Source organism: Hemibagrus wyckioides, linkage group LG06 (genome assembly GCF_019097595.1).
Source record: "Hemibagrus wyckioides isolate EC202008001 linkage group LG06, SWU_Hwy_1.0, whole genome shotgun sequence".
NCBI lineage: Eukaryota > Metazoa > Chordata > Actinopteri > Siluriformes > Bagridae > Hemibagrus > Hemibagrus wyckioides.
In genome coordinates this window covers 34,041,855-34,055,948 of record NC_080715.1, presented here as the reverse complement: position 1 = coordinate 34,055,948, position 14,094 = coordinate 34,041,855, and the positions used below count along the sequence as shown (strand labels likewise).

The 14,094-nt window shown below is 40.8% G+C and overlaps 1 protein-coding gene across 6 annotated transcripts in view; it reads left to right on the top strand.

Annotated features, from left to right (window-relative positions):
• stxbp5a (syntaxin binding protein 5a (tomosyn)) overlaps positions 1-14,094 on the top strand; it is a 73,062-nt gene that overhangs the window by 7,971 nt on the left and 50,997 nt on the right. The window lies entirely within an intron of this gene.

The following is a 14,094-nucleotide window of genomic DNA, read 5'->3' as shown; positions in this document are numbered from 1 at the left end:
TGTTCTGTGTTCTGATGATGGTGTGTAAGGAAGAAGATGAAGATGTTCTCCAGTGAACTTTTAGGCTCTGACCCAGTGATCACAGAGAAACGTGTGAAGTTCTTCTACCTCACGTCTCACCACACGTTTCTGTGAAAGGACTTCAGATTTTATCGACTACTGATTGATACATTCATCTAAGATTCTTACTCAAAACACTTTCTCTTTTTCTCTCACTCTCTCTCTCTCTCTCTCTCTCTCTCTGTCTCTCTCTCTCTCTTTCTTTTACCAACTGCCTCTCTCTCTCTCTCTGTCTGTCTCTCTCTCTCTCTCTTTCTTTTACCAACTGCCTCTCTGTCTCTTTCTCTCTCTCCCTCTCTCTCTCTCTCTCTCTCTCTCTCTCTTTCTCTTTCTCTGCCTCTCTCTCTCTCTCTCTCTCTCTCTTTTTTGTTCTTTTCCCCCTCCTCTTTGCAGTAGGCAGGGTGAATTATGGGATGTGGTTGCTAAACATGTCAGGGAACATTGTGTCATGCTTTTCTTGAAAAGCTCAGGATTAACTAATGCATGTGAGGTCACCTGGCTGTCCAGTAATTACAGAGCATTCACACTCACACATACACACACACACACTGTGTGGCTATAGAAAGGACTGAGCGATACGGTGAAAATATCACAAATATGGAGACATTTAAGTTTTCAACAAATCAGAGAAAGAAAATATTATCTTATTTATTTATTTACTAATTTATTTATTTATTTATTTAGCAATTTTGCTTTTAAAAAGGTATTGCCACATTGTGTGGCTTATTTATTTATTTATTTGTTTGTTTATTTATTTAGTTATTTATCACAGTAAATTATAAGCACAGACAGAAGGTATTTTTATAGAGTATGTGGAAAATGCTGTCAAGTTTAAATTAACTGATGGAATATTAAATACAAAAAAAAATTAAAGAAAGTAAGATTTACCAAAATTAATAAGATAACCAAATTTCCACCATCCAACTAACATAAATCCATAAATCCTTTCAACTCACTAAATTCACACACAATGAATTCGGGTTAATTTTTATTCCCATAGATTCATTTTCACTTCTCCAACTAAGGAATTGCGAGCTTTGCCTTTTATGGAGTTTGGTGGGCGTCACCATATGCAAACTGATCAGCTGCACCGGCGCTTGACCGAGGCCTGACATTCTCCACCTTCAACACCTTGGACACATGCATGCTACAACACTTTCTCTTTTCCAAACAAACACACACACACACACACATACACACACAGAGGTTCACACATCATTAGACTAACGAGGCACGCCGAGTCTGATGGCTGTCACTCAGCTCATCTCGCGCTCCATCAAAGGCCTGGAGCTCATCGATCTGTTTCATCACTGCTTCAGAGAGGCTTCCAGAGCCTCCTCCAACCTGTTCCCCTGGATCACACTCCCTAAGACCTGCTGATTAATACACACACACAAACACACACACACACACACACTCTGCTGTTGTCCTAAAGTGTTTGCCTAAGTGGGGGTCTATAGGCAGGTGTTAGAGTGAATGCTATCATTATTTAGTTACTCCTAGACACACACACACACACACACAGTCAGTGTGTGAGAGAGACTGGCTATGGCAGGTGTGACCTTGACAGGCAGTCTGTGTGGGTGTTTAGCTCACTCCTTTATCTCTCTCTCTCTCTCTCTCTCTCTCTCTCTCTCTCTCTCTCTCTCTCCCTGTCTCTCTCTCTCTGTCTGTCACTCTTTCTATCTGTCTGCTTCTCTCTCTCCCACTCTCTATCTGTCTCTCTCTCTCCCACTCTCTCTTTCTATCTGTCTCTCTCTCCCTCTCTCTCTCCCTCTCTCTCTCTCGCTCCCTCCCTCTCTCTCTCTCTCTCTCTCTCTCTCTGTCTGCCTGTCTCCCTCTCTTTCTATCTGCCTTTCTCTCTCTCTCTCTCTCTCTCTCTCTCTCTCTCTCTCTCTCTCTCTCTCTCTCTTTCTTTCTATCTGTCTGTCTCATTCCCCCCCTCTCTGTCTCTCTTTCTGTCTGTCTGTCTCACTCTCTGATACATACTTTCTTCTGGTTTCCGGACCTCAGGCAGGACTATAGACGTATTCGGAATTTATACAGCTTCATGCAAAAGGGGGTGGAGTCAGTAAGTAAGACAGACGAGCGTGCGTCATTTGTTCAAGATTTCGGTTTTTTTCCGAAAAAACTTTTTTTTCTTTTTTTTCTCTCAACATGACGTGTCTCAGTGTGACATTCTGATGCAACCGCAGTGTGGAACTGATGAAATCGTTTCTCTGCACCTCGCCCCGTTTCCTGACCTCTGTTTTGTTTCATGTGGCTTCAAAAATGAGGCATCGAACCTGCAGCCCAGAGCAGCACTTCCTGTATGCTAATGACTTGTCCCAGTGTTTTGGCTGCTGATCATCTCCCAGAAGCTTTAATGTGATCATAGCTATCATTCAAAAGCCTTCCTTTAAAATGCTAAGGTTCAACAGATTGAAAAATCTGCATTTGATTAGGGCTTAGCGGTTAGCATGTTTGCCTCAGGGGTTTCTTCTGGGTTCTCTGGTTTCCTCCTCAGTCCTAAGACATGCCTTGTAGAGTGATTAGCATCTCTAAATGTGTGTGTGTTTGTGTGTGTGTGTGTGTGTGTGTGTGTTTGTGTGTGTGTGTGTGTGTGTGTCTTCTGCCACGAGTCCCCTGAGAAACCATCTGTGTAGTTCATTATGTTCATTATGCTAAGTCATTGTCATTATGCTAAGTTTCTAAAGTAGCTAATGTCCAGTTGTGTATTATTTAAATCGTTAAATAAATTTCTGATGCTATCAAACAGCTAATAAAGATCTGGATGCTATTGTGTTCTAGAATATTCTGTGGAAGCTACGCTGCTAAGTTTCTTGCATTCGCTCAGCAGTTAATCAGCAAAACGCAGAACCGCGTCAACTTTAGCCTTTTTTTATTTGTGAGTTGTTGTGGAGGACAGGAGAGGAAGAGCTCTTACATAAACACACGCTGCTAAAAATACTCCAACTTTTTATTACTGCTGCAGACATCGAGCCAGTAACGTGCCTTTAGAGGAACATTAACACCCAAAAGAAAAGGAAAGGATTTCACCTCCTATACCACCTTCTATATATATATATATATATATAGAGAGAGAGAGAGAGAGAGAGAGAGAGAGAGAGATATGTATACACCGATCAGCCATAACATTATGACCACCTGTCTAATATTGTGTTGCTCCCCCTTTTGCTTCCAAAACAGTCTTGACCTGTCCAGGCATGGACTCCACTAGATCCCTGAAGGTGTGCTGTGGGATCTGGCACCAAGATGTTAGCAGCAGATCCTTTAAGTCCTCTAAGTTTTGAGGTGTGGCCTCCATGGATGGAACTTGTTTGTCCAACACATCCCACAGAGAGATCTGGGGAATTTGGAGTCCAAGTCAACACTTCAAACTGGTTGTTGTTGTTGTTGTGCTCATCAAACCATTCCTTTAATCTATTAACACAGAAAATGATTCCAGGCTACAAAGTGTTCCTCCTTCAGTGTGACTCAGTAGGCTGTAAAGAGGTGTGATGAAAAGGCTGAAGCTTTGGTGATGATGTCCATCATCTCTGCTTCGTGGTTGCTGCACTGATCGTGTTATGGTGTATTGTGTTATTGTGTATTGTGTTACAGTGTGTTACGGTGTGCTGTGATACAGTGTGCTGTGTTACATTGTGAATTGTTACAGTGAGTTGTGTTACAGTGTGTTGTATTATGGTTTGTTGTATTACAGTGTGTTATGGTGTGTTGTGTTATGGCATGTTGCCTTACAGTGTGCTGTGTTACAGTGTGTTGCGGTGTGTTGTATTACAGAGTGTTGTATTATGGTGTGTTGTGTTACAGTGTGTTGCGGTGTGTTGTGTTACAGTGTGTTGTATTATGGTGTGTTGTGTTACAGTGTGTTGTATTATGGTGTGTTGTGTTACAGTGTGTTGTATTATGGTGTGTTGTGTTACAGTGTGTTGTATTATGGCGTGTTGTGTTACAGTGTGTTGTATTATGGTGTGTTGTGTTACAGTGTGTTGTATTATGGTGTGTTGTGTTACAGTGTGTTGCGGTGTGTTGTATTACAGAGTGTTGTATTATGGTGTGTTGTGTTACAGTGTGTTGTATTATGGTGTGTTGTGTTACAGTGTGTTGTATTATGGTGTGTTGTGTTACAGTGTGTTGCGGTGTGTTGTATTATGGTGTGTTGTGTTACAGTGTGTTGTATTATGGCGTGTTGTGTTACAGTGTGTTGTATTATGGTGTGTTGTGTTACAGTGTGTTGTATTATGGTGTGTTGTGTTACAGTGTGTTGTATTATGGTGTGTTGTGTTACAGTGTGTTGTATTATGGTGTGTTGTGTTACAGTGTGTTGTATTATGGTGTGTTGTGTTACAGTGTGTTGTATTATGGTGTGTTGTGTTACAGTGTGTTGTATTATGGTGTGTTGTGTTACAGTGTGTTGTATTATGGTGTGTTGTGTTACAGTGTGTTGTATTATGGTGTGTTGTGTTACAGTGTGTTGTATTATGGTGTGTTGTGTTACAGTGTGTTGTATTATGGTGTGTTGTGTTACAGTGTGTTGTATTATGGTGTGTTGTGTTACAGTGTGTTGTATTATGGTGTGTTGTGTTACAGTGTGTTGTATTATGGCGTGTTGTGTTACAGTGTGTTGTATTATGGTGTGTTGTGTTACAGTGTGTTGTATTATGGTGTGTTGTGTTACAGTGTGTTGTATTACAGTGTGTTATGGTGTGTTGTGTTACAGTGTGTTGCGGTGTGTTGTATTACAGAGTGTTGTATTATGGTGTGTTGTGTTACAGTGTGTTGTATTATGGTTTGTTGTATTACAGTGTGTTGTATTATGGCGTGTTGTGTTACAGTGTGTTGTATTATGGTGTGTTGTGTTATGGCATGTTGCCTTACAGTGTGCTGTGTTACAGTGTGTTGCGGTGTGTTGTATTACAGAGTGTTGTATTATGGCGTGTTGTGTTACAGTGTGTTGTATTATGGTGTGTTGTGTTACAGTGTGTTGTATTATGGTGTGTTGTGTTACAGTGTGTTGTATTATGGTGTGTTGTGTTACAGTGTGTTGTATTATGGTGTGTTGTGTTACAGTGTGTTGTATTATGGTGTGTTGTGTTACAGTGTGTTGTATTATGGTGTGTTGTGTTACAGTGTGTTGCGGTGTGTTGTATTACAGAGTGTTGTATTATGGTGTGTTGTGTTACAGTGTGTTGTATTATGGTGTGTTGTGTTACAGTGTGTTGTATTATGGTGTGTTGTGTTACAGTGTGTTGCGGTGTGTTGTATTATGGCGTGTTGTGTTACAGTGTGTTGTGTTACAGTGTGTTGTATTATGGTGTGTTGTGTTACAGTGTGTTGTATTATGGTGTGTTGTGTTACAGTGTGTTGTATTATGGTGTGTTGTGTTACAGTGTGTTGTATTATGGCGTGTTGTGTTACAGTGTGTTGTATTATGGTGTGTTGTGTTACAGTGTGTTGTATTATGGTGTGTTGTGTTACAGTGTGTTGTATTATGGTGTGTTGTGTTACAGTGTGTTGTATTATGGCGTGTTGTGTTACAGTGTGTTGTATTATGGTGTGTTGTGTTACAGTGTGTTGTATTATGGTGTGTTGTGTTACAGTGTGTTGTATTATGGCGTGTTGTGTTACAGTGTGTTGTATTATGGTGTGTTGTGTTACAGTGTGTTGTATTATGGTGTGTTGTGTTACAGTGTGTTGCGGTGTGTTGTATTACAGAGTGTTGTATTATGGTGTGTTGTGTTACAGTGTGTTGTATTATGGTGTGTTGTGTTACAGTGTGTTGTATTATGGTGTGTTGTGTTACAGTGTGTTGTATTATGGTGTGTTGTGTTACAGTGTGTTGTATTATGGTGTGTTGTGTTACAGTGTGTTGTATTATGGTGTGTTGTGTTACAGTGTGTTGCGGTGTGTTGTATTACAGAGTGTTGTATTATGGTGTGTTGTGTTACAGTGTGTTGTATTATGGTGTGTTGTGTTACAGTGTGTTGTATTATGGTGTGTTGTGTTACAGTGTGTTGCGGTGTGTTGTATTATGGCGTGTTGTGTTACAGTGTGTTGTATTATGGTGTGTTGTGTTACAGTGTGTTGTATTATGGTGTGTTGTGTTACAGTGTGTTGTATTATGGCGTGTTGTGTTACAGTGTGTTGTATTATGGTGTGTTGTGTTACAGTGTGTTGTATTATGGTGTGTTGTGTTACAGTGTGTTGTATTATGGTGTGTTGTGTTACAGTGTGTTGTATTATGGTGTGTTGTGTTACAGTGTGTTGTATTATGGTGTGTTGTGTTACAGTGTGTTGTATTATGGTGTGTTGTGTTACAGTGTGTTGCGGTGTGTTGTATTACAGAGTGTTGTATTATGGCGTGTTGTGTTACAGTGTGTTGTATTATGGTGTGTTGTGTTACAGTGTGTTGTATTATGGTGTGTTGTGTTACAGTGTGTTGCGGTGTGTTGTATTACAGAGTGTTGTATTATGGTGTGTTGTGTTACAGTGTGTTGTATTATGGTGTGTTGTGTTACAGTGTGTTGTATTATGGTGTGTTGTGTTACAGTGTGTTGTATTATGGTGTGTTGTGTTACAGTGTGTTGCGGTGTGTTGTATTATAGAGTGTTGTATTATGGTGTGTTGTGTTACAGTGTGTTGTATTATGGTGTGTTGTGTTACAGTGTGTTGTATTATGGCGTGTTGTGTTACAGTGTGTTGCGGTGTGTTGTATTACAGAGTGTTGTATTATGGTGTGTTGTGTTACAGTGTGTTGTATTATGGTGTGTTGTGTTACAGTGTGTTGTATTATGGTGTGTTGTGTTACAGTGAGTTGTGTTAGTGTGTTGTGTTATGGTGTGTTGTGTTATGGTGTGTTGCGGTGTGTTGTGTTACAGCGTGTTGTGTTACAGTGTGTTGTGTTATGGTGTGTTGCGGTGTGTTGTGTTACAGTGAGTTGTGTTACAGTGTGTTGTGTTATGGTGTGTTGTGTTACAGTGTGTTGTATTATGGTGTGTTGTGTTAGTGTGTTGTATTATGGTGTGTTGTGTTACAGTGTGTTGTATTATGGTGTGTTGTGTTACGGTGTGTTATGGTGTGTTGTGTTACAGTGTGTTGTATTATGGCGTGTTGTGTTACAGTGAGTTGTGTTACAGTGAGTTATGTTACAGTGTGTTGTATTATGGTTTGTTGTGTTACAGTGTGTTATGGTGTGTTGTGTTACAGTGAGTTATGTTACAGTGTGTTGTATTATGGTTTGTTGTGTTAGTGTGTTATGGTGTGTTGTGTTACAGTGAGTTGTGTTACAGTGAGTTGTGTTATGGTGTGTTATGTTACAGTGTGTTGTGTTATGGTGTGTTGTGTTATGGTGTGTTGTGTTACAGTGTGTTGCGGTATGTTGTGTTATGGTGTGTTGTGTTACAGTGAGTTGCGTTACAGTGTGTTGCGGTGTGTTGTGTTACAGTGAGTTGTGTTACAGTGAGTTGTGTTATGGTGTGTTGTGTTACGGTGTGTTGTGTTACAGTGTGTTGTGTTACAGTGAGTTGCGGTGTGTTGTGTTACAGTGAGTTGTGTTATGGTGTGTTCTGTTACAGTGTGTTGCGGTGTGTTGTGTTACAGTGTGTTGTGTTATGGTGTGTTGCGGTGTGTTGTGTTACAGTGAGTTGTGTTACAGTGTGTTGTGTTATGGTGTGTTGTGTTAGAGTGTGTTGCGGTGTGTTGTGTTACAGTGAGTTGTGTTACAGTGAGTTGTGTTACAGTGTGTTGTGTTACGGTGTGTTGTGTTACAGTGAGTTGTGTTATGGTGTGTTGTGTTACAGTGTGTAACAGTGAGTTGTGTTATGGTGTGTTGTGTTACAGTGTGTAACAGTGAGTTGTGTTATGGTGTGTTGTGTTACAGTGTGTTGCGGTGTGTTGTGTTACAGTGAGTTGTGTTACAGTGAGTTGTGTTACAGTGTGTTGTGTTATGGTGTGTTCTGTTACAGTGTGTTGCGGTGTGTTGTGTTACAGTGTGTTGTGTTATGGTGTGTTGCGGTGTGTTGTGTTACAGTGAGTTGTGTTACAGTGTGTTGTGTTAGAGTGTGTTGCGGTGTGTTGTGTTACAGTGAGTTGTGTTACAGTGTGTTGTGTTATGGTGTGTTCTGTTACAGTGTGTTGCGGTGTGTTGTGTTACAGTGAGTTGTGTTACAGTGTGTTGTGTTATGGTGTGTTGTGTTAGAGTGTGTTGCGGTGTGTTGTGTTACAGTGAGTTGTGTTACAGTGTGTTGTGTTATGGTGTGTTCTGTTACAGTGTGTTGCGGTGTGTTGTGTTACAGTGAGTTGTGTTACAGTGTGTTGTGTTATGGTGTGTTCTGTTACAGTGTGTTGCGGTGTGTTGTGTTACAGTGAGTTGCGGTGTGTTGTGTTACAGTGAGTTGTGTTACAGTGTGTGTGTGTGTGTGTGTATGTGTGTGTGATATTGTGTATTTAATGACTCATCTTTTCCCTTTTATAATGTACACAGAGTGTTAAAGATTAAAGGTCATGTCAAAGACAGATAGAAAAATAATATTAAATATCCATCAGAGATTATCGTGTGTGTGTGTGTGTTTGTGTGTGTGTGTGACCGAACGTGTGTAACATAGTGCAACTGATGAGTCACACACACACACACGTATCTTCACGTCTGATTGGCTCTGAATGCCTGTTAGGCTGTGACGTCACATCATGGCTGAAGGAGAGCAAAAAAGACAGCTAGTGGAAAATATCTCTGAGGACGAGGCTTGGTATGAGTGTGTGTGTGTGTGTGTTTAAGCATGCTTTGAGTTAATGATGCCTTATTAAAGTAAACACTAATGACAGATGTGTGTGTTTTTTATAGTTTTACGGTATGTGACGCTCAGATTTCTTAGAAAATGATGGCAAAATGGTTGCCATGTCCATAAAAAATCATCCATGATCTTGGTATTTTTATTATCGCTCGATTGGCCGCATGTTTATATGCTTCCTGATGAAATAAAAAGTTTCCACCTTGATTTTATTGTGATGTTAGTGAAAGGCTTTAATAATGCAGACATGGAGCGAGGGAGTAAAGTGACCTTCAGATCATTTAAAGTGTTTGTTTGTTATTATCTATTTACTAACTGCATTGTTTATAAAGACACATTTATTACAGTACTGATCAGCAGTGGATGTAGAATCAGAGGATTGTGCCACTGAGGATGGTGTAATAGAGATTATTTAATATAACCTGTGTTGTGTTAGTGTGTTGTGTTAGTGTGTTACAGTGTGTTGTGTTACAGTGTGTTGTGTTAGTGTGTTACAGTGTTACAGTGTGTTGTGTTACAGTGTGTTATAGTGTGTTACAGTGTGTTGTGTTACAGTGTGCTACAGTGTGTTGTGTTAGTGTGTTACCATGTGCTACAGTGTGTTGTGTTACAGTGTGTTACCATGTGCTACAGTGTGTTGTGTTACAGTGTGTTACAGTGTGCTACAGTGTGTTGTGTTACAGTGTGTTAGTGTGTTGTGTTACAGTGTGCTACAGTGTGTTGTGTTACAGTGTGTTACAGTGTGCTACAGTGTGTTGTGTTACAGTGTGTTACAGTGTGTTGTGTTACAGTGTGCTACAGTGTGTTGTGTTACAGTGTGTTACCATGTGCTACAGTGTGTTGTGTTACAGTGTGTTAGTGTGTTACAGTGTGTTGTGTTACAGTGTGCTACAGTGTGTTGTGTTACAGTGTGCTACAGTGTGTTGTGTTACAGTGTGTTACAGTGTGTTGTGTTACAGTGTGCTACAGTGTGTTGTTACAGTGTGTTACCATGTTCTACAGTGTGTTGTGTTACAGTGTGTTACAGTGTGCTACAGTGTGTTGTGTTACAGTGTGTTACAGTGTGTTGTGTTATAGTGTGTTATAGTGTGTTACAGTGTGTTGTGTTAGTGTGTTACAGTGTGCTACAGTGTGTTGTGTTACAGTGTGCTACAGTGTGTTGTGTTAGTGTGTTACAGTGTGTTGTGTTATAGTGTGTTATAGTGTGTTACAGTGTGTTGTGTTACAGTGTGCTACAGTGTGTTGTGTTACAGTGTGTTACCATGTGCTACAGTGTGTTGTGTTACAGTGTGTTAGTGTGTTACAGTGTGTTGTGTTACAGTGTGCTACAGTGTGTTGTGTTACAGTGTGCTACAGTGTGTTGTGTTACAGTGTGTTACAGTGTGTTGTGTTACAGTGTGCTACAGTGTGTTGTTACAGTGTGTTACCATGTGCTACAGTGTGTTGTGTTACAGTGTGTTACAGTGTGCTACAGTGTGTTGTGTTACAGTGTGTTACAGTGTGTTGTGTTATAGTGTGTTATAGTGTGTTACAGTGTGTTGTGTTAGTGTGTTACAGTGTGCTACAGTGTGTTGTGTTACAGTGTGCTACAGTGTGTTGTGTTAGTGTGTTACAGTGTGTTGTGTTATAGTGTGTTATAGTGTGTTACAGTGTGTTGTGTTACAGTGTGCTACAGTATGTTGTGTTACAGTGTGCTACAGTGTGTTGTGTTACAGTGTGCTACAGTGTGTTGTGTTAGTGTGTTACAGTGTGCTACAGTGTGTTGTGTTAGAATGTGTTGTGTTACAGTGTGTTACAGTGTGTTACAGTGTGTTGTGTTACAGTGTGCTACAGTGTGTTGTGTTACAGTGTGTTGTGTTACAGTGTGCTACAGTGTGTTGTGTTAGAGTGTGTTGTTACAGTGTGTTACAGTGTGTTGTGTTACAGTGTGCTACAGTGTGTTGTGTTACAGTGTGTTAGTGTGCTACAGTGTGTTGTGTTACAGTGTGTTACAGTGTGTTGTGTTACAGTGTGTTGTGTTACAGTGTGCTACAGTGTGTTGTGTTACAGTGTGTTACAGTGTGTTGTGTTACAGTGTGTTACAGTGTGTTGTGTTAGTGTGTTACAGTGTGTTGTGTTAGTGTGTTGTGTTACAGTGTGTTGTGTTACAGTGTGTTACAGTGTGTTGTGTTACAGTGTTTTATGTTACATTGTGTTACAGTGTGTTACAGTGTGCTACAGTGTGTTGTGTTACAGTGTGTTACAGTGTGTTACAGTGTGTTGTGTTAGAGTGTGTTGTGTTAGAGTGTGTTGTGTTAGAGTGTGTTGTGTTACAGTGTGTTAGTGTGTTGTGTTACAGTGTTTTATGTTACATTGTGTTACAGTGTGTTACAGTGTGCTACAGTGTGTTGTGTTACAGTGTGCTACAGTGTGTTGTGTTACAGTGTGCTACAGTGTGTTGTGTTACAGTGTGTTACAGTGTGTTGTGTTACAGTGTGCTACAGTGTGTTGTGTTACAGTGTGTTACAGTGTGTTGTGTTACAGTGTGTTATGTTACATTGTGTTATAGTGTGTTGTGTTAGTGTGTTACAGTGTGTTGTGTTACAGTGTGCTACAGTGTGTTGTGTTACAGTGTGTTACAGTGTGTTGTGTTACAGTGTGTTACATTGTGTTATGTTACATTGTGTTACAGTGTGTTGTGTTACAGTGTGTTACAGTGTGTTGTGTTACAGTGTGCTACAGTGTGTTGTGTTACAGTGTGTTACAGTGTGTTATGTTACATTGTGTTACAGTGTGTTACAGTGTGTTGTAAAGATAAAGATAAAGCAGTGAGGTTTGTTGTTAAGAGAAGATTTAGTGCAGTAATAAAGTTTCCTATCGCATCAATATACATTTATTAATATTAATAGAGTCTTTATAAGCATACATTACAGCTGTGAGCTTTATTAATCCAGTGAGATTCTGAAATATCAGACTGAACTGTAGCCATGCGGTTCACCAAACATTCCTTATTTAATACACAAATATATCAGTGTATCCCTCATGAGCAGCACAGAAACCTACAGAGGAACCCACCATCTCATCTGGGTGATACCAGAAGCTGTGATTATTAACTATTTCCCTTCTATAACTGGTCAAAACCTCAAATCTATCTGGTTGATGTTATGAAGAACTGATAATTAATGCAGACTTGATCGTATCAATCAATCAGCCCAAAACCATCTCCATGGTTACTAAGTGGCACCATCCACAGTTATGTCATGTTTCTCCATGCTGAAGGCCATCCTCAGGAGCCGAGAGCGATGAGAGCTGAGATAAGCGATGACATCCAGGCAGAAGTAGGACATCAGGATGGATCAGGCAGGTCAGGAGAGAAGATGGGGTCAGGAACACTGGAGCTCAGGAGCAGAGAGAGAGAGAGAGAGAGAGAGTCTGATGTGTTATAGTCTAGTTAGACCTCCAGGACCTGACTTCTACATGGTATCACGTCTCACACGTTCCTTTACATCACCATCAGCTGCCTTTCTTCTGAAGATCTTTCTACTGAAGATTTCAGGAGCTTTAAGGATAAACGCTCCATTCTGAGTCTGAAGTCTTCTTCACTTCCTGCGTATAAACCTTCATTTTTTCTCTTATTCCGTCTCTTTGTGAACTTTGCTCTGGTTTCTTGCCTTTGCTCCGAGCGTCCGGTGGCAGAGGTGCTGAATGTGCTGGAAAAATCTTCAATTACAGTCATTCTTTCACTTCTACCTCCTACACACACACACACACACACACAGACCTTCCTGCTTCAATTTGTCAGATATTCCTCTCCTTATGGGCATATTTAGTTCCCACCAAGATATAAAAACATGTCTACTCTCTCTCTCTCTCTCTCTCTCTCTCTCTTTCTTTCCCTCTCTTTCTCTTTCTCTCTCTCTCTTTCTCTCTCTCTCTCTCTCTCTCTCTCTCTCTCCTTTCTCTCTCTGTCTGTCTGTCTGTCTGTCTGTCTGTCTCTCTCTCTTTCTCTCTCTACAATTATCAAGTCCCCTTTTCCTCCCAGCTACTGCAGAGTCATGCATTTCTAATGCATTGTTGCAGACAGTGGTGTGTGTCTAAAGCTGCCCCTCGTTTCTTCTCCTCCTCATCCATCTTCTTGTCGTTTTTATGAGTATGTTTTTTTTTCTGAAGCTCAGACATAAACACACATAAACCTCACATATAGACACGCTTTGTTTTTGGTTGGAGTGCGTATATGAGGAACAACCCCGGTGATGAGATGAGATGATATAAAGATGTCTCTGTGTCTCACTCACTCTCAGGCTCTCAGCCCTGTGAGTGTAGTAAATGGCTGTGTTTTGTATCTCCAATCAAACTGTCACCCAACGCTTTATGGGCTGGGACCAGAGGAGAGAGAGAGAGAGAGAGAGAGAGAGAGAGAGAGAGAAAGAATGAGGGGATTATGGACGATGCTGCTGGGTGTAGCAGGCTCTCTTCTCCTCCTAGGTGTTGGCTGATCTTCATAGCACATGCGTCATTATTGCATAAAGCAGCAACACGTACGCGATAACATCAGAACCACAGACAGGTGACGTGAATAACATTGATTATCTCGTTACACAGCCACCTGTCAAGAGGCGCGACATATTAGACAGCAAGTGGACAGTCAGTTCTCCAAAGTTGACGTGTTGAAAGCAGGAAAAAAACGGACTTGACTAAGGACAAGGGACAAACTGTGATGTCTAGATGACTGGGTCAGAGCATCTCCAGAAATGAAGATCTTGTGTGGTGTTCCCAGTGGTCCAAGGAAGGAGAACTGGTGAACCAGTGACAGGGTCATCAACACCCAAGACTTACTGGCACTGAAGGAAGAGCTACTGTAGAGCAAACTGCTGAAAAAGTGAACGTTGGCACCACAGAGCTTCAAATCTTACCACTTATGGAGATTTGCAGCTGAAGAGCGCTCAGAGTGACCCTGAATGGACCATGGAGCTGATGAATCACATTTCTTTTACATCTCATGGACAACAGGGTGTATTTGTGTCACTTTTTTGTTGAAGAACGCAAGCCGGGCGGAACCTCATCAGAAGCATTTTTTCAGACCAAGTTCACACCACTTTTAGCTTAATAATGCTCTCTGCAAAAATTGTTCAAGAGGAACATGACAAGGAACTCTCAAGAACTATTCAAGAATCTATGGAATGTGCTGGACAAACAAGTCTGATCCAGCCTCATGACTTAAACGACCTTGGATGTACCTTGATCAGTTAGGTTCCTCAATACAAGA